This window comes from Prunus mume, linkage group LG7 (genome assembly GCF_029339155.1).
Source record: "Prunus mume cultivar Tortuosa linkage group LG7, ASM2933915v1, whole genome shotgun sequence".
Classification (NCBI taxonomy): Eukaryota; Viridiplantae; Streptophyta; class Magnoliopsida; order Rosales; family Rosaceae; genus Prunus; species Prunus mume.
The window spans coordinates 721,698-741,859 of record NC_142704.1 but is presented as its reverse complement, the minus strand read 5'-3'; the positions used below and the strand labels follow the sequence as shown (position 1 = coordinate 741,859).

The 20,162-nt window shown below is 35.7% G+C and overlaps 1 long non-coding RNA gene across 1 annotated transcript; it reads right to left on the bottom strand.

Moving 5' to 3' along the window:
* Nucleotides 1-13,366: 13,366 nt before the first annotated feature.
* Nucleotides 13,367-14,516, bottom strand: LOC148915172 (uncharacterized). Its single transcript, XR_016122114.1, has 2 exons — nt 14,118-14,516; nt 13,367-13,491 (listed from the first exon to the last, which is right to left on the bottom strand). It is a non-coding gene; the product is annotated as an uncharacterized LOC148915172 (long non-coding RNA).
* Nucleotides 14,517-20,162: the final 5,646 nt, after the last annotated feature.

The window sequence follows — 20,162 nt, the reverse complement described above, 5'->3', positions numbered from 1 at the left end:
TTTTCAGTGGGAAGGTCATACCGTTAAAATATGTGTATTTATTCATTAATACTATACATTAATCAATAATATATCAAATATGTAGTCATTCATATTATAATTTTTGAATTAGTAAAACTACATGACAATATGATCGTCACACTCACACTCAAAAATCTTAACGTGACTTGGCTAATTAAAAATTTGTGAAATGTTGTTAAAGATCTGTGTCGACGTTTTATTTTTCCGGTGGCATACATGATAAACAAGATCATGTCAAAGCATGTGATTGTTATGCTTACTATATTCTGCAAACTTTTTCCAGTTAACAAGGTGGTGGCTGACTCCTTGCATGATTGCTCCTATCCTAATATGGCGTCTCTTCAATAATTTATTGATTCTTCTTTTGCTACTTCTTAATCGCTTTGCTCGTATATCGCTGTCATATTTTCTGTTGCTATTGCTCCTATCCTAATATATCGCTGTCATATTTTCTGTTGCTATTGCTTTAGCTGAAGGAAGATTAGAGATAGCAATAGGCCCTTCAGAAAAAGGATTGAAAGATGGTTGTCCTCTCTATAAAGAATTCAACACATTGAATTACAATATATTTTTTTAAGATCAAAAAGACAGAAGTGATCAAGTAATTAAGTAATAAAAAATTACGCATCAAACTGTGATTGGTACGACGTGAAAGAATAAGTGATCTTACATGCAAGGAGCCAACTTTTGTTATAAAAAATCTGCCTTAAGACTTGGCCCTCACAATTTGGTACGTCCTTTTCTGGTTGTCATCTGTTCTTTGTATCTGGTTTGGGTTGGATAAACAATAATGAACCAACATATGTGGAGGTGGTGATCTCAAAGGTTGATATGTTTCCTCTTTCAGAAATGTACATAATCTAAGATCACTATTCAAAGCCAAAAAAGATCATATGTCAAATGAAATGATGACGGCGGGAATCAAATTCAGGAGACATATATATCCTCTAAAGATTTGTTGAAGGTAACTTCGCTTAAAAAATGCCATGAGATCAATAATTCTTGGCTGTGACACACACACACATATATATATGACAAATAATTAGCCCCTAAAGTCTCAAAACCAGTCTTGATGCCATTTCTGCAAGTCTCTTTCTTGCCTAACTTTCAAAATCAGTGGGACGTATACAACTTTAAATCCATTTGTTGACGCTCGGCACATACCGAGCTCATCCGCCCAATAAAAATATGACACGTGGGCCTCATACACTGGGCCGGGAAAAATGAACAAATCGCCTCGGCCTCAAACTCTGAGCTGCCTTAGGAAACTCAAGAGGATGCGCATCATCCACGTCGATGACAAGACCTCCCCGCCCACAGGTTCCTCACACTTTGTAAGATGTGCCCACGTCCCTTCAAAAGCTAGGTGTAAACCGCTCGAATCACCACCTGGCCAAATGGGACTGCCGCTGCACGCAACAGGTTAGTCTACCCACGCCCGCCTCCTAGTAGAAATGTAGAGGTCATCATAGGCAGAGGACGTGGACAAACCTTGACCACCCATCATCTGACGGATCTAATGTGACATAAATGGCTCTGCTCTGAGCCGAGGTGACCGGCTTGTAAATTAATCCATTTTGTTCCCCCTATAAATAGTACATAGGTTTTGGAAGGAGAGGAGGATTTTGAGACCCCTTCCACACTAAGAGGAATAAAAGAGAAAACCCTTGTCCCTTCTTTCTGGTCCATGCCTTTTTTCTCATCAAGCTTCTCCTATCTTGAAATCATATTAGAATATATGTTAACCATTAGAATATCTGTGGGTCAAATACCATTAATCTATGAGGAAACAATCAAACGGGTCTTGATCCCATAACTGCATATTTTGTTAGGTGAGACGGTTATAACAAACGAGGTTAATGGAAGGAGCATCGGACGCGGATGAGGCAAGGGCGGAACCAAGGCAAGGGCTGCCCTTGACTGTAGTCCAGAGAAGATTTGGGAAAAAACCAATTAAATATACATATAGTCTAAGATTTTATCTACAAATAAATAATAAAAATATACAATTTCAACAACAATAGGCACTGGCAAAGCCAGTGCATGCCCAGGGTGGGCACTGGCCCCCTCTCAACTATTGTTGTACATACAATTTTATGTTAGTATATTGTACAAATATTATAAAATTCCGCACAAATTCTTAAATGGCCTCTATTTTCTTTGTTTCTCTTTCATTTTTATGTCTAAATTTCTTTTGGATTGCATGTATTTTGTTATCATAAAAGAGTGATAGGTTATTCATACAAAAAGTAAAGAAAAAAAAAAAGAGAAAAGTGATAAAATTAAGGATTTCTTAAAAACTAGGTTGATTTGTCATAAAAGAAAGTGTTTGAATTTTTAAAGGTGCCCCCTCTTACTTAAATTTCTGGCTCCGCCAAATAGGCATAGTCAGAGGTCTTCCACATTTGTATTTAGTGTCAAAGTTTGTCCCAACATCAATTTTAAAAACTTTCTATTAATTAATTTGTCTCCAAAAGAGAAGTATTTTTCTAAATGAAATTCACCCTTTCGTGAATAATATAGCTCTATTAGATCTTTGGCGTGCTCCCAAGTGGTCCTGGATTTAAACCCTCATGGTCCTTGTGTGTGAGAGAGTTTCCCCTTCCTCCCCGTTCCTAACTTTGGCAAACCAAAAACAAAAAGGTTTTTTTTTTCTCTTCAACATGTTAGATTTCTTAGCAAGAGCGCAAATCATGATTGAATTTCAGGCCGTATTGGGCCCATTAAACCCCTTCAATTGAGTTTGAGTGCCATGAGTGACAAAAATGAAAGCGAAAGCAATTATCAAAGAGATCTCTCATGCATCATTATGCTTATTTCATGAGAACAGTTTTGTCCCTTGGTACACCTTTCTTCCTTTAGAAAAGTTATTCACTTCCCACTCAACAAGTTAAGGGGTTTTTTTTTCAAAGCATGGAATGACTAAAAATGCTTTTAAATAATCAAAAGGGTTTTGACGCGGCATTTAAAATTTAAAAGTTCTTGCACTTAAATTTTTTAATTGTTTATAACAAGAACGCTTTTATAAGAAGGATTTATGAGCGTAAGTGCTTCTTATAAAAACCTATTCACAAACGAGAGGGGCTCATTTGAGAGTGATTTTGGATAGACAATCATCACTTCTCTAGATAATCAGTTTAAGTGATTTCAAGTGATTTTATGAAGAATCACATTAAAGTAATTATGTGGAAAACCACATTAAAATGATTATCCTCTCCATAAATGATGAGTTTTTCTATTTAAACTCCACTATCTTCCCCTACCCTTAAATACACCACAATTGAAAAAATAAAAAATAAAAGAGTTTTTCTATTTAAATCCCACAGTTTTCTTTGTTCACTCCAATACCTAAATCATTAAACAATATTTGTAGTATACATGAGATTTTGTCGTTTTCACAAGGTTTTTTTGGTTTTTTGTTTTTGCTTATCTTGTATGGGAAATTATAGTTTGTTTGGTTTTGTTTTTTGATGACAGTGAACTAATGACCACAACATCTTATTTTATGTTTTACCCAACAGAAAAAGGTCAATTATCTGACATTATTAAACCAACCCTTGTATCAAATACTCAACGTACAATATCAAATTATCTTCTTTGCATAACGTGGCTTATTTTAATTGCTTGTTAAAAAGGTTAACTAATCAGACAAAGAGGTATGTGGTTAGGGTTCGAACCTCAGACCACTGACATGCAAGTTAAAACCTTTTTTTACAGGACTAGAGTCCATTAGCAAAGGATACTTCATGTTTAAAACTTTATAAAAGTTTACAAAACCCAATAGGTCGGATGAAAATAAAACTACTGTGACAAAACATCTAATAGTAAGGGATCAATATACATCAAGATGTACATCAAATGAATTGATAAGCTCTTTCCCATTGTCAATGCAACAACTGAAAAGTTGGATATATGAAACAAAGGGAATAGAATAAGATTATTACAGCCAAGCAATCAACAATCCTTTCCATCAACTCTCACACAGCTTTTAAAGAGGTAGGCTCCTCAATGTTCTACGTTTTTAAACAAAAACGGTAATATGGCAATAGGATGTAGAGGAGTTTGTATTTTTCTAAAACTTAATATAAAGAGTGATGAGGTGTGTGTATAGATGTACTAGGGTTAAGTATTAAGTTGGATAACCTTTGTTGTCTTTTACAAGTAATAAAACTTAAAAGTTTAATGATTTAAGTATTGGGGTGAACAAAGAAAAGTGCGAGGTTTAAATAAAAAATCTCTAAATGATTCTCATCCTCCCATAATCACTTCCAAATCAGCCCTAAGTCATTTACTCTTCTGTAGATCTAAATATTCCTTTAGGTGCCCAATCTTGCCTCATAAAATGCAAAAGAATAAAAAAAAAAAAAAAAAAAAAAAGTATGTACCAAGCCATGTGAATATGGTGAAATCATAAAAAGGCCTAGCAATATAATAACAAGCCACATGTATTGCATGTAGTAGTAGCAAGCCACATGTATTGCATGTAGTGTCACATGTTTATTTATTGAATTTGTTCGTTAAATGCCAATTTAGGGAGGTTTCATGTTGATTCACCATGAGGCCCCTGACAAGGAGATGATTTTTGGGTGTTTCAAGGGGCTTTCGTGAAGTGGCAATCAAGTTGCTTATTAGCTCATAAGAGCATCTACTACCATAATTTTTATTCTTTAGTTGAAATTTATTTAAAAAAATTTATAAAGCTATTCTATAAGTTTTCTTTAAAATTTCAACTTCAATCACACTTTCTAATTTAGCAAATTATAAAGGTTTTAATTCTCTTTTTAGATACGTGATATTGAGAGAGGAGGAAACAAGGGCAGAGTTATGAATTTTTCAATGAGTGGGCTAGCTAAAAGATTTAGGGTTAAATCAATTTTGTTTTTTGTTTTTTGTTTTTATACTCACAACTTTCTTTAGTCTTTTTAGAAATAAAAGTATACATTAAATAATATAAATAAGCTAATTCATAGCTCCATTAATGAATTTCCATTAAGCTTTAACATAAAATAAATACATACATATCGTACTTACATATTAGATGCAACCAAAAAAAAAAACAGATATTATCAAAATGAAAATATGTTCAACAACAAAATTGAAAGTGTACCTATTTTAATATGTATTTTTATTGTTGTTATGCAACTATATTCATAAAGAATTGGAATTTGTTGGACTTAATAAATTAATACATATTGGACTATATTTAAACACACCAAATATATAGGTTTGAATTTTTTTTTTCCACCCAAAAACATCATTGGGCTACAACCCACTATAGTCATTAACTTAGTTCTAGTGGGAGGGAATTGGACATAGAAGCTCGAATGTATGGGTAAATGCTCTTAACCACTTGAGTTACAAGCCACTTGTACTTTAATTCTCATTTAGTTCAGTTGTTGATTTTACAATAAATGTAAAAACATAAAGTCATGCAAAATAAATAATAATAAACATTCTCAACATGCCACCACATGTGGCAAACTTTCAAGTCTAATATGTGGACAATACATATATGTGTGACGTGGGAGTATGTGTGACCATTGGCCTCAACACGTGGAAAGCCTTGTTTTGATACCATGAATGAAATTGAGGTTCCATCCTAAAATCAATTGGCAATACCAACTTGACTAAGCCAATGTTTGCATTCTCAACTTGGCTAAACCCTAGGTTCCTTATTTTTTAAATGTGAGACAACACTCTCAATAATGTCTCTATAAAAAGGTATTTATAGTGAGGAATCATGTAGCAATGTTTATCACGTGGCAGCACAAGTTCTACGACTTCAACAACAATTCCAAACGGAACTGCAGGGCATAGATCCCAATGATACAGGAGGTGACCCTTATGATCAAAAGACAAAAAAGAAAACAAAAATTAAAAACCGCTCTAAACAGTGGAGGCAAAGGTCTCCCTTTATTAACACCCATTTCCCATCGCAATTCACAGGTCACAGCACTGAAAGCCTCTCTCACTTAATCTCTTCTTCCATTGCTTCTCATCCTCTGTCTCTCCTTCTACTTCTTGATTCTTACTTGCTTTGTTACACTTGTTACGTAAACTCTTACATAAAACTCATTTTGTAGCAACAAAAAGAAAAAGCCATGGAAGAAGTTATATGGTCATATTCTTGACCCGATTTTGGTGAAGAAACCTCAGCTATGTTTCAACTACTGTTTTTGAGCTCCTGAAAACATCCCTTTTCTAGGAGAGGAACAAGTACTACGTTGCCCTCACGGCTGCCCTGCTGCGAGATCCTGTTGTTGTCTGATCCAAAGAGTGATTTTGATAGCTGCACAAGACCCCAATCTTCTTTGGAAATTTCCAAATAAGGTGACTAGCAGAGAAGCTCAAGAAGCTCTTTTCCATGGAGACATATGGTGGACTTGGAGATGAGGCTGGTGGATCATGGAGATGTATTTTACTTTTACAGCGTTTCTTTGACCTAGTCATTTGCTGCAAGCCATGCCACCAATAATATATATTCGGGGCCGTGCATTCTGTTTGTGGTTTTGTTTGGCTTGCAGGTGCTCATGAGCTTCAGATTTATGAGTGTGAGAGAGTAAAAGAAACCAGGATGCATGGAATTCAAAATTTGGTTTGCGTTGCAACTTCATGTGCGGTGCTTGAACTGGCTTCTTTGGATGTCATCAAAGAAGATTGGGGTCTTGTGTACCTATCAAAATCACTCTTTGGATCAGACAACAAGAGGGTCTCGCAACAGGGCAGACGTGAGGGCGATGCAGTACTTGTTCCTCTTCTCGAAAATGGGATGTTTTCCGGAGCTCAAAAAGAGTTGTTGAAATATGGCTCAGTTTTCTTGACCAAAATTGGGTCAAGAATATGACCATACATAACTTCTTCCCTGACTTTTTCTTTTTGTTGCTACAAAATCAGTTTTATGTAATTGTGTATGTAACAAGTGTAAGGAAACAAGTAAGAATTAACAAGTAGAAAGAGAGACAGAGGTTGAGAAGCAGTGGAAGAAGAAATTAAGTGAGTGAGAGGCCTTCAGTGTTGTGACTTAAGTATGCACCTATGCCTCTAATTCTTAGAGCAGCTATATATATAATAGAAAAAAAATTGTAATTCTTTGGTTGAGAAGTTAATAAGGGACACCTATCTACCTACGCATGCATCTATGCCTGCAGTGTTTTACTTTCTTAGATCTGTTGTTGCAAGCCTAGGAGTAGTACTGCCATGTCATAAACGTAGGGCATTGCAGAGACTCGCCGTCTTAGCTCTTGTCAATATTTCACCTCCGAGAATACAACGAACACTCCGATCAAAAAGAAAGGGAGATCATCAACCAATGGAAGAGATTTGGCATTGTTAAACCATGCTGAGGCAGAAAGCCTGAGGAGAGACAAACTTAATCATCGATTCTATGTCTTCTATCGTGTATGTCGTTCCCAATATGTTCAAAAAGAGCAGGTGGCTTGCTAATGTTGTGGTATACATCAATCAGCTCATAACAAGATTGACGAATTGAATGCCAAAATTCCAAAATCCAAACAAATATGGTTTAGTTGGAAATGTTCTCAGTTGTGTTAAAAGTGCCTTAATGAGGCAATAAAAATGGAGAGCACACTTTCATTGGGAAAAGTCTCGATAGTCTGGCAAGATCCTCCAGCTTAGTGATGTGAATCATGCTCTTGAGAGTAGGAGAAATTTCAATTGCTAGTCCTTGGTTAATATCGTGATATCACCTTTATAGATCGAATGGATTGTTTTGTTTGCCTTAATTTGGAAAAATTGTTGTAACTAATCATAGTGAGTTTGCAGTTAGCTTACACAAATCCATTAGCTGAGTTTTTAGGGAAGATGATTATGTATGTCCCTCTCTTAATCTCTCAACTAAATCTCTCAAAATGTCTTCTACTTTCTCAAGAAGCATATATACCACCGTGATTAAGTTGTTATTCTTCTCTCTTAATGACAATACCATGTAAAAAACACAATGATGTAATATGTGGTTTATCCGTAGCCAACCCATGGCTGCAAATACATTGTCTAGCCCTTGCTATACTAGTCTCAGATCCTCCGCGTGTTTTCTAGTAGTGAGCATTAAAAGATTTTTGTATTGACAATTATACTGTTTCTTTGATGTCTATGACATTAGTGGAATGAGTAACCAGTCATTTGTCCTTTTGCGTTCTTTTTCTGTTTGTATATATATGTATAAAAACGAGTGCGAGTGTTCGTGTGGAATTAATACAGGGTGAGTTAGGTGGTTGTGTGGTATGAGGAATCATTGCAGCAACTGCTCTTTGCTTTTTCAGGTCTGTTTTGTCTCCCAATCATGCAGAGGTGCTTGCCCTAGTTGCAGGCCCGCTCTTCGCTGTTCAGCAGAGTGTTGGGTATTTGGTCGTGGAGGGAGATGCAAGGTATATATATATCAGCTGTTCTGGACTCGCGTGGTGCAGATACCTCTGATTTGCTGTGCTTAGTAGAGGATTTGCCGGCTCCTTTTTCTCTCATGCCAAGGGTGCCTGTCGATTTGTATTTAGAGAAGCCAACTGTGGCTCATAAATTAGCTCGTTTTGCTCTCGCTGCAGCATGAAGTCGAAAACGGGAAGAACAAAGTCAGAGATTTCAATTTAGTTAAAGCAAAAGTAATGTGACATTTGGTGACATCCTTCACGCACCCGTACATGGAAGAAATAGGAAGCAACAAAAAAGAAAAGAAAAAAAGCCTTTGTATCCAGAATACAACGGCAAGAAAGTTATAGACGGAGAGAGGTCCTTTGCCCCAATCCTTTGCCCCCACAAGAAGACAAAAGAAGGACATAGTCAAGAAATTAATTCAACCAATAAGTCCAAATCCTTGGGTTTCATCAAGGCAAATAAAAACAAAACCTTGGGCTTGGCAAAACAAGTAAGGTAGATGAAAAATCCAAAAGCTGCTACCCTTTCATTCAACACAAGGATTAGGCCATGAAAGAAAGCCCATTGCAGATTTCAATTAGCAACTAATTTGTGTCGAAGTCTAATATGGACTTGTCCATTACAAAATCCACATAATTTCGGATTGTTGGGCTCAAATATGAAAATAGCAACCTGATTCTCAAATCTCCTACTCAAAAACTCAGCAGAACAAAAACCACCCACATAAGTGATCTACTCGGTTTGGTCGAGTACATAGGCAATTTAACCTCCCACTATATGTAATTGCAACTAAATTTGAATTAATGGTTCCGACCAACCAAATTCAACACTAAGATAATCTCCGTTTCATCATCTCAACCAAATTCGCCCCAAACACTACAAATTTTTATATCCATATCACTCTAAATTTATATCACCAAAATCCCAAATAAATCCAATGAACCATGAGTTCCCTTAATATTCACTCAAAATAGAACAAACACACTTTTCTCGCAAACAGTTTTCTTACTAATTTTAATCAAAGAATCTTTCCTTAAAACTTGTATAAAGTAGATATTTTAGGAATAGTGTTATTAAAAATAAAATCAACGGAGTCCTTCCTTCTTCGAGTAAAATGCAGCAAACATGAGATGTGATGTGATCCCCATCAAATTATTAGCAAGACCGACAAAATTCAACCTAAATATTTAATATACTGACATGCACATGTTACCAAACCTAATGTCCTCCCTGTGATCCCCCATCAAATTATTAGCTCTCTGCAAATAAAAAATTTGTGCTGTGGCTTTATAGACACTTGGAATTTGGAAAAAGGGTTGTCAAAGATCTGTCAAAGATTTCTTCTTAGTTTTTGGTTGAAGGGTCGTTTCCTGGTATCTGTCTCATGGTGGTTGAAGGGGGGAGATCTCAAGTTCGACTCACATAGATAACGAGAACAATATAAATTTATGATGAGTTCGATACTTAATTGTGATGCAGTTTTATTGTGGACAATATATATTTGTGATGACTTCCTATCACTTATCAACAACAACAAAAATCAAGGATTAATAAATAATATCATGTCGAAGCGGTAGCATGTGACTGTTGTACTTACTATATCCTGCACAATTTTCTCATTAAATTAACAAGCTGGTCCTGACCCCACTTAAATTATCCATGGTTGCTGTATGTTTAAGAATCACATGGGAAATGCTTGCTATATAAGAACAACATCTATATGAAAAAAAAGGGGTATATAGATATGGATCCGGATACCTGTTTGGAATATTCTATTAGAATCATTTAGATTTTAGAACACATTGGTGTCTTTACTAATTTCTTGATTATTTTTTTGCCACTTCTCTCTGTATTGAACTAAACATGTTTCAATTACTTTTCACTATAATAGCAAAAAAAAGAATATACACATAATAATTTTCGTACATAATTCTTTTTTTATTTACTTACTTGCGACATAAGTACATAGTATTCTTTAATTAGACTAAATTACATTTTATAATCCGAAACTACATGTCATGTTGTTCGACTATTAAATGTTACAATGTGCACCATCACCTTTACATCAAATTGCAATTTTAGTCCTCCTCCGTTGCCTACATTTCAACATAACAAATGTCTCCACCTGCAACTCCTTGCTCTCTCTCACCGTTCCTCCTTCCCCTTCCCCTCCATACATCATGACAGATCTTGCTTCTCTTCTCACCCAGCGAGAGTATGGGCTCCATTTATGACGTCCATCGCCTCTGGCGGAATTTCTAATGGGGGACCAAAGTGCAAAGAGGCAAAGACGAGGTGCACATTGTAAGATTTTGATAGTCGGGTACCAAATTGAAATATAATAACCTATGTTTCGAGGGTGTAAAATGTAATTTACTCTGAACAAAACCGCCGGTCGCCGCATCTTCATTAGTTTCCTCCACAGTGCCCCCACCAAGTCTAAATTCAAGCTAGAATCTCAGCGTGCAGCACGGGAACAAATAATAGCAGTTGAGAGATAGGTTCAACTAGAAATTTTGTTAGGTGGGACGGTCATACTCATAGGAAAAGAGGGGTTATGATTTTTTATGACAGCACAGCTGGGCATATGTCGTTTTCCAATAAGTAAACCATTTTTTATAAAAACATTTCATGATTGGATTTGTTAGCAAATAAAACGATGACTAGATTTCTTAGGTGAAAACATATCATAATTAGATTACAGGCGATATTGGACCCATGAATTACAAAAATAAAAGAGAAAATAATTATCAAACAGATATTTTATAAATTATTATGTTTATTTCATTAAAATAGTTGTCACTTTAGTCACCCACTGTCCATATCTTTTATGAAAATATGAAAGCAATACGATTATATATTTTTTCATATAAGAAAAAAGGCAATACAATTATGGGTGTTTTGTTTTATTTTTATTTTTTTGTATTTGAACTTTTTCATTTTCATGTGGTTTCAATTTCGGGATTTGAAGTCCTGTGGTTTTCTGACCCCAAAAAAAAGTCATGTGGTTTACTTAAATTTCATTTGTCGTCAAGTTTAATATAATCAAACACTTTAATGGGTTTTTTGCAGCAATGGTCCCTCAACTATACCCGTAGTTGCATTTGGGTCACTAAACTTAATTATTAGTTGCAAAGGTCACTCAACTGTGTGTTTTATTGCACCAGTAGTCCTTCCGTCAAGTCCGTTAGTTTTTTCCGTTTAAAATGATGACGTAGCAAGCATCTGTGAGAATCTCATAAATTCATGAGGGGCAAATATGACTTTTCAGTTAATTAAAACGAATCTTTTGGTTTTGAAGAGAACGATAGTTGCACAGAAATGGCAGTCTGAGCAAAAGGGGAAAATCGCGTCTAGGGTTTTCAAATCGAGAGGCATTGGACTTTCAATTTTTGGGGGATTTTGGAACATTATCTCAGCATTATACGTTAATGGACTAAGTAGTGAAGTATTTTGAGTTAAAAAAGTGATAAAGTACAAATATAGGATTTCAGTTTCATGGAAATCACATAGAAAAGTGTCAGGTCTACAGTGTGTGGAGGCTTCTTCAAATGGAGACAATTTTTCGGTGGTCTAGAGAACCCCCCAAGTATGGTAAGTTACTATAACCTAAATATTCCTTCTGCATTTTATATTGCAATATATTATGTTTGCAAATGTGTGGTCCTGTTGTTGACAATGAAGTTTTGGCTTTAAGGTGGGAAAAAATGTAGTTGGAGTCTTTATTATTGTATGTGGTCCCATTTCTGTCGGTTTGTCATGGAAGTGATTTCACACTTGCACATGCCTGCACTTACTTTGTCTTCCTTGTTTACTTTGTCCTCATTATCATTGAAATTGTTTGTAAGCATACCTTTGTGTAATGTGGTAGATAAAGAAGAGTTGTGTACTCTTAAACTCCACCACTTTGGTATGTTGGAGAATGGCGTGTATAAGGGAGGCAAAGTATGCTATGTTGACAACTGTATTCATGACTCTCTGTCATTATTGGATTTAAAGAAAATTGGGATAGATCTTGGATACAAACTTGATATAACACAAAGGGTTACAAGCTTAAAAGTTTACTATAAGGGGCCTGCAAAAAGATTGATATAACACAAAGGGTTACAAGCTTAAAAGTTTACTATAAGGGGCCTGCAAAAAGTGGTCAGCATGTTGTGAATGAGGTTGTGAATGAGGTTGTAAATGATAGTAGTATTCCAGGGTTGGTTGGGAGCACTTCATCAGATCACTTTCCAAAACCATTCTAAGGATTTGTTTAATTATGAAAGGACCTTCTCATGTAGGTGACCACTTTCCATAACCAGCTATGTGTGTTCCAAGGGGCAGAACTGCTTTCCAGACTATTTCTCCCTTTTCAAAACTCTTGTTTTTAACTCTTTTGTTGTAGGCCATTGACACAGCTTGTTTTCCTGCTAAAAGTTTGTTGAGGGTGTCAATTTTACTTGTATCCAATCCTTCTAGCTTTAGCAGCATGGCTTGAGAGTAGTCTTCTCCAGTAAGATTGTCCTAGTGAGCAATTCTGAGAGATTGGATTGCTATTTCCATAGGTAGAATTGCATCATGACCATAAGTTAGAGCATATGGGGTCATGTTAGTTGCCTCTCTCTTTGAAGTCATATATGCCCATAGGGTTGATGATCACATTGTTACTGGATTCTGCCTGTCCATTAGTTTGAGCGTAGTAAGGGGTGGATTGAAGTAGCTTAAATTTGAATGCTTCTGCCATATCTAGCATTTCTCCAGATATGAAAGAAGATCCTATGTCTATTGTGATTGATTCTGGAATGCCAAACCTTTGTATAATCTGTTCTTCTATGAAGGTGATGATTTCTTGAGATGTAGTGGATTTAATGGGCTTGGTGTCACGCCTGGACCCGGGGGTAGGTGGAAATCCCGTGCCCGGTGCGTGAGAAAATAAAATAAAAAGAAATAAAATAAAAAGATGTCGAAACATGAGTTTAAAATAAACTTCTCTTATAAAAATACATCCAAAATCTTACAACTTTACAATAAATAAAGCTCTAACACTCTCATCTAATTCAGCCTCAACTGGTTTATTCCTTTTCTTGCCCACTAATTCATCTGAAAATTTAAACAGGGTGAGGGATGAGCAACCACAGCTCAGTAGGGACATGAGACCTTACCACAGTAGATTGATATAACTAAATTAAGTGACAAGCAATCACACAGCCAAATATCACATTAATAATAATAATAATAATAATAATACATGAATGCTCTTCAATTCTAATCCCGTTAATTCATATAATTGGACAAGCAGACCTGCACGTCCCATACCATGCTTATACCACTTGGTCCCGAATGCCCATTTATATGAACTAACACCCATTTCAATCATCCCATAATTCCCCTTTTGTTAGTCATCTTGTCTAACTCCCTTTCGCCAGTCCCGAATCACCCAATAAAAACCATGTGCACTGTGGGATCCCTGAGACCTGGTACCTGCCAAGAGTTAGACTCAACTACACAAAAGACTATATCCATTACCCTCTTTTCCATTATTATCTTCTCCACCCAACAACTCCAACCAATTACCATGACATGATATAATTATGCCAACATTATTCAAATAGTTCACTATACATAAATATCTCATATCAAGAACATTATACAATATCACACATAATATAGAGCTCACGAAATTTAATTAAATCAATCTTATGTAAAAGCTCCCAAGAAATCCCTACCTCGATTCCAAAGCATTGCTCCAATTTAAGAAAATACAAGCTAAGCCTGATATCTCTTCCAAGAATTTCACCATCTCTCTCTCTCTCTCTCTCTCTCTATTCTTCTCTTCATACAAACTTACAAATGCTGAAATGAGAATGAAAAACAAAGGAATGGAATGGTCTATATATAGTGTGGTGAAGACGGTAGCTACAGTACATGATAATATCAAATTTATGTAAGAACTTAATCTCCAAGTAATATATCAATAAGGCCTTGCATTCCAAGTCAACAATAGATAAGAAAGAATTGCTAGGAAGACACGTTGTGGTGATTAAATCCTATTCTAATTTCTTCATGGTGAGTTGACAAGGCTACTAGCATGCCTTGTTGACACCTAACTACCCATTCAAGAATCCATTTACTAATGAAGCCACCTATTAGCAAAAGATATATATAATATACATATATATATATATATAAGTTATACACATATATATAATAGAATAGGATATTTATGTAATACACACATATACAATATAATATAATATATAAATTAAATGGCAAAATATTAATTCTTCAAATTATATATACTATTATAAATACGGGGTTTCACACTTGGCTTCCACCCATTTGGTGAAATAGTCTGTAGCTACAATGATAAAACAATGCTGCTTACTACTGGCTAGATAAATCTTGCCAATGAGATCCATTGCCCATCCTCTGAATGGCCATGACTTTACTACTAGATTCATGGGAACCGAAGGAGCCTGCTAGATTAGGCCATGCCTTTGACAAGCCTCACATCCCTTGGAATACTCAATGCAATCTTTCATCATGGTTGGCCAGAATTAGCCATACCTTATAATTAACCAGCACATTTTTCTTCCTCCTTAATGAGCTCTACAGATTCCTTCATGGGTTTCTCCCATGACCTTCATGCATTCTTTCTTCCCCAGGCACCTCAGAAGTACCTCATCTTTGCTTTTTCAGACCAAATCTCCATTCCACATAAGGTAGTTCAAAGCCATGATTCTGACTCTCTTCTTATAAGGCAAGATTGGATATTGCAAGTAATTTATGATGGGACTTCTCTAATCATCTTCAATGATTATGGCAGAATTGACATCTATCTCCATTTCTCTGGTTAGAACAGATGGTAGACTTTTCTTTCCTACCTTGATAATCTTTTGTACACAGTCCTCAGGCATTTGTATTCATGTTGCTACATGAGCCAATTCATTGGCTACAAAGTTTTCTTCTCTTGGGATGTGTTCCCAAGTAGCTTCTCAGAATTCTATTAGAAGGTTTCTGGCTGCCACTAGATAGACAGCTAAAGAAAGACTTAAACACTTGTATTCTCCAAAGCAATCTGTTTTAACACAAGCATAGAACTTCCAGAATTTCCACAGATTGGATTCCTAATTCCACCAGCATTTCTAGGCTAATGATTAAAGCCTCATATTCAGCCTTGTTGTTGGTGCACTGGAAATCTAGCTGGAAAGAATAATGTCTGATCCCTAGTGGATCTTCTAAAACAATCCCTGCCCCAGAAGCTATATCAGTCTTTGATCCATCAAAGTACAGTTTCCAATGTGTAAGGTGAACTAAATAGATGGGATTGTTAAGGCATGTATGAGCTCTAGTCAACAAATCTGCATTTAATATGTCCAAAGAGTCCATATTTTCAATTTCTTCTCCTGGATGATCTGCTAGGAAATCTGCTATGGCTTGTCATTTAACAGCTTTCTGAGAAACATATCTAAAAGCAAATTCTGTCAAAGCCAGAGTCCATTTTCCAATTCTGCCTCTCAACATTAGCCTTGTTAGCATGTATTTGATTAGGTCTGTCTTGACAATGATGTAGGTGGTGAATGGCAGCATGTAGTGTTTGAGTTTCACATCAGTGAAGTATAAGACTAGACAGTGCCTTTCAATTGCAGAATATTTCCTTTCTACTTCTGTTAGAGTTCTGCTCAGATAGTAGACTGCATGTTCCTTCCATTTCTTGTTATCTTGAACCAACAAACTCCCAATGGACACTTCTGATGCCGAAACATAGAGTTTGAGTGGTTTGCCTCTCTTTGGTGGGGACAGAACTGGTGGCTTTGAGAGGTAATGTTTGATTTCCTCAAAAACTTGTTGATGTTGTTCCTCCCATTTAAACGTATGTTCCTGTTTTAACCTTAGCAAGGAGGAGAAGGGCTGGATTTTTCCTACAGAATTGGATATGAACCTCCTTAGAAAATTAATTTTTCCTAGGAGACTCTGCAGTTCCTTCTTGTTCCAGGGTGGTAGAGCTTCTATGATGGATTTTGCTTTATTTTTGTCAATCTCTATGCCCATTTGGTGGACCAAGAAATCCAAGAAATTTCCTGCTTGAACTCCAAAAACACATTTTTGGGATTCATTTTCAACTTATGTTGTCTCATTCTTAGGAATGCTTTTATCAGGTTTGATACATGATCTCCCTCTTCTGGGATTTAATCAGCACATCATCTATGTATACTTCTAAAGAATGACCTATCATGTCATGAAAAACAGAATTCATTGCTCTTTGATAAGTGGCTCCTGCATTTCTTAAGCCAAAAGACATTACAATGTATTCAAAAGCGCCTATATGTCCTGGACACATGAAGGCCATTTTATGGATGTCTCCTTCGGCTACCATAATTTGATTATATCCTGCATTGCCATCCCTAAAAGATAACATTTGGTTATGAGCAGCTCCATTTACTAACATATCTGCCATTGGCATAGGATATTCGTCCTTGGGAAATGCTTCATTCAAATTCCTGTAATCCACACATCCTAATCCCTGTTTTCTCTTCAGCGCACAATATTGGCTAGCTTAGCATAAATGGCTGGTATGATGAATCCTGCCTTGAGCAATCTTTCTATTTCTTCCTTGACTTTCGGTTCTGTTTCCACAGACATTCTTCTTCTGGCCTGATTGACTGGAAGGTAGCCTTCTTTGATTGGCAGCTTGTGTTCTACCAGTTTTCTGTCTAATCCAGGCATCTCATGATAATGCCAAGCAAAACAGTCTCTAAAATCATTCAAAAGTGCAATGATTTCACTTTTGAGTGGTTCTTTCAACAGTGCACTAATGAAAGTAGGTCTTGGATCCTCTTCTGTCCTTAAGTTTATCTCCTATAATGGATCTTTCACTTCTGGCAAAAGGTCATCCAGTGTTGTTGGTGCAAAATCTAATACTTCCTCTTGTAAACTTTCTTCATGTTCTTCAGTGCTCTCGTGAGTGAATTTTGCCATATTAATGGCTGGATTCTACATGAAGAGCTTCATTTCTTCCCAATATATCAACAATCTTTTTGTAATGGATCGGATTGTTGCAACTCGATCCTTTTCTTATTGATTGACACTAAACATAAGAGTTCTGGAGGTTTAGAACAAAAGGTCTATTCCAGTCTTCTAGAGAACTGGCTAAATCCATCTTCAATGAGTCTTTGGGTCGTGACACCATGGGGGCGGCCGTTCTGGTTGACTCCAAGGAAGGTGAAAGGACCAAGGCCATTATGATAATACCTTGTCTCAAAACACATGGCAGAGGGCAGAAATGGCCGTGGATCGGCCTCTACTATCTCCATGAAACCTTTCTCATTCCAAAGGGCTAATTGCTGATGCAAAGTGGAAGGAACACATATTTTAAACATATTTTAATCCTTTGATTGTATTTTATTGAGGAAGTAATTTTATATTAAAAGTCAATGAAATTCTAGCAAGGGGGGATGAGAGAAACTCACACACACAGTTATTTCATAAATGGTAGTATTATTTTCTTAATCTCTTTAGGAGAGTCAAGCCAATAATGTTATGAAATAGTTCGAATAGGAGCACTCAAGCACTAATTTGTTAATAAGTTAATACAATACTAACTACTTAGTTTAGCCCGCTTCATAATATTATTTCACATTGATTAATAATTTATCCATTCATTATAATCATAATTGTCGTTAATTTCGTATTATAAAATGGTTGAATATTAATATCATCACCTACAGTATTAAAGACTCAAAAGTTAATAATTTATATTCCAACAGAGAGAAGAAATACCCCAAAAAAAAAAGTTCATAAATCCCAATATTAAAGTACCTTACTCAGACATGTGAAAAAGGAGGGGAAAAAATCACAAAGTTTAAGCTGAAGTTAAACAAAAGAGGAAGAGAAAGAGAAGGAAAAAAAGAGGAGTTTTTAGTGTAAATATCATAACCAAACCTAGTAGATTTAATTGAAAGTAGAAGAGTGATTAGGAAGTTTAATGGTCAATTTGTAGACAAAAAGAACCTAATATATTATTTATTTTAGAGTAAATATCCCAAAAATAATATATTATAATATCATATTTATATCATATATAATATATAAATGCAAGGGGTAAACAGATTGAGGGGGCCTAGGACCACACAGATCCCTACATGGCTCGGCCCTTGATGTCGATTAGTGGCTAGTTTTTGTCATTGATGTCATTGAGAAAAATTCGGGGAAATTATGGTGGTTGAAAGAGGTTATAGAAAAGTTATTTTTGACAGTGATTATATTCAGATTGTTTTAGCTTTTCGGTTGGCCAAAGTCACTAGGTAGGTTTTACCCATGTCTGCCATTATCTCCATTTACCATATGTGTCTTTTGCACTCTTTATTCCTATTGATCTAATAAAATTATATCACGTTTTTATTAAAAAAAAAATAACAGTATTATTAATGTTAAATATTTTGGATTCTAATGTCCAACAACTTACCTAATACCCACTACCGTTACTTGCGATTATCTTAAAGTAGTAATATCTTTTGAATAGAAATGTGATCTTATTTTGAATATTTTGAATGTTGATGCTTAGTTTATGCAAATTGATTAATGCATTATTGTCCCTTGCGTGGAGGACCATGAATAAAATATATCTCTTTTTGGAAAATAAAAAAAATGGTGCCATGTTAACATCTGAAATGACAAATTGTCCATATTATATTGACAATAACATATCAATAACAAAATGTATCTATATATTATCAACTTTTAATCATGCACACATTAAATTTGTGGACTATTGATTTTTTTTTTTTTTACTTTAAAAAGACAAAAAAAAAATCCTATACAGCTAGCAATATAGTAACAACCTACTCTAGCTAGGTGAATGGCGAAATCTTAAAAAGACCTAACAATATATTCCTCTCTCTGGTTCGGAAATTTTTGAAAGGTTTGCTGATGCTGTAGGTTTACTTGGGGCCGTGGTTAATCAAAACAAGCTGAGGTATGGCTAACTTAAGCTAGTTTATTAATTAACTAACATGGTTAATTAGGTTAATCAAAACTAGCTAAAATGCCTTTAGGTCTCAATTAGGAAAAATGTTTCATAATATTTTTCAAACATGTTTTCAAATGATGACGTGGTATGGTCACAACATATCTAAGGAAAAAAGGTTTAAAAAATTAGCAAAGATTATATCACCATGAAAGATGGCCTTAATTTGGTACTATTGGAGCAGGAGGTGTGATTCGCGACTCTGGAGGTGGATGGCTTGGCGGGTTTACTGTTAATTTGGGCATAGGCCAAATTTTGGATCTGAATTTTGGGGTCTGTTCTTTGGCATCGGACTTGCAATTGACAAAAGGGTCTCTAAACTCATTATTGAGACGGATTCTGCTAGTGTGGTGCAACTTATCCAAATGATTGAAGCTCTTTACTCTAATCCTCTTGCTGGGATGATCTCTAGTTGTCGAGAACTCATGAATCGGTTTGATTATTGTGTCTTGCGTCACATTTACAGAGAGACGAATGGGGTGGCTGACTGTCTCACCAAATGGAGTTACAACATGGATTTGGGTCTATATACTTTTGATCATGTGCCTACTTGAGTGGGATCCTTTCTGATGGATGATTTGTTAAGGGTGCTCAAAACCCGTTGTTCTAATTCTGTTTAGCTTTTCTTTTTTGGGCTCGGCCCCCCCATTTTACTGAAAAAAATAAAGAAAAATGGCCTTAATTTGCAAGTCAATGGTCTTATGTTCGAACCTTTATGACAACTTGACAACACACCCCCCTCCCC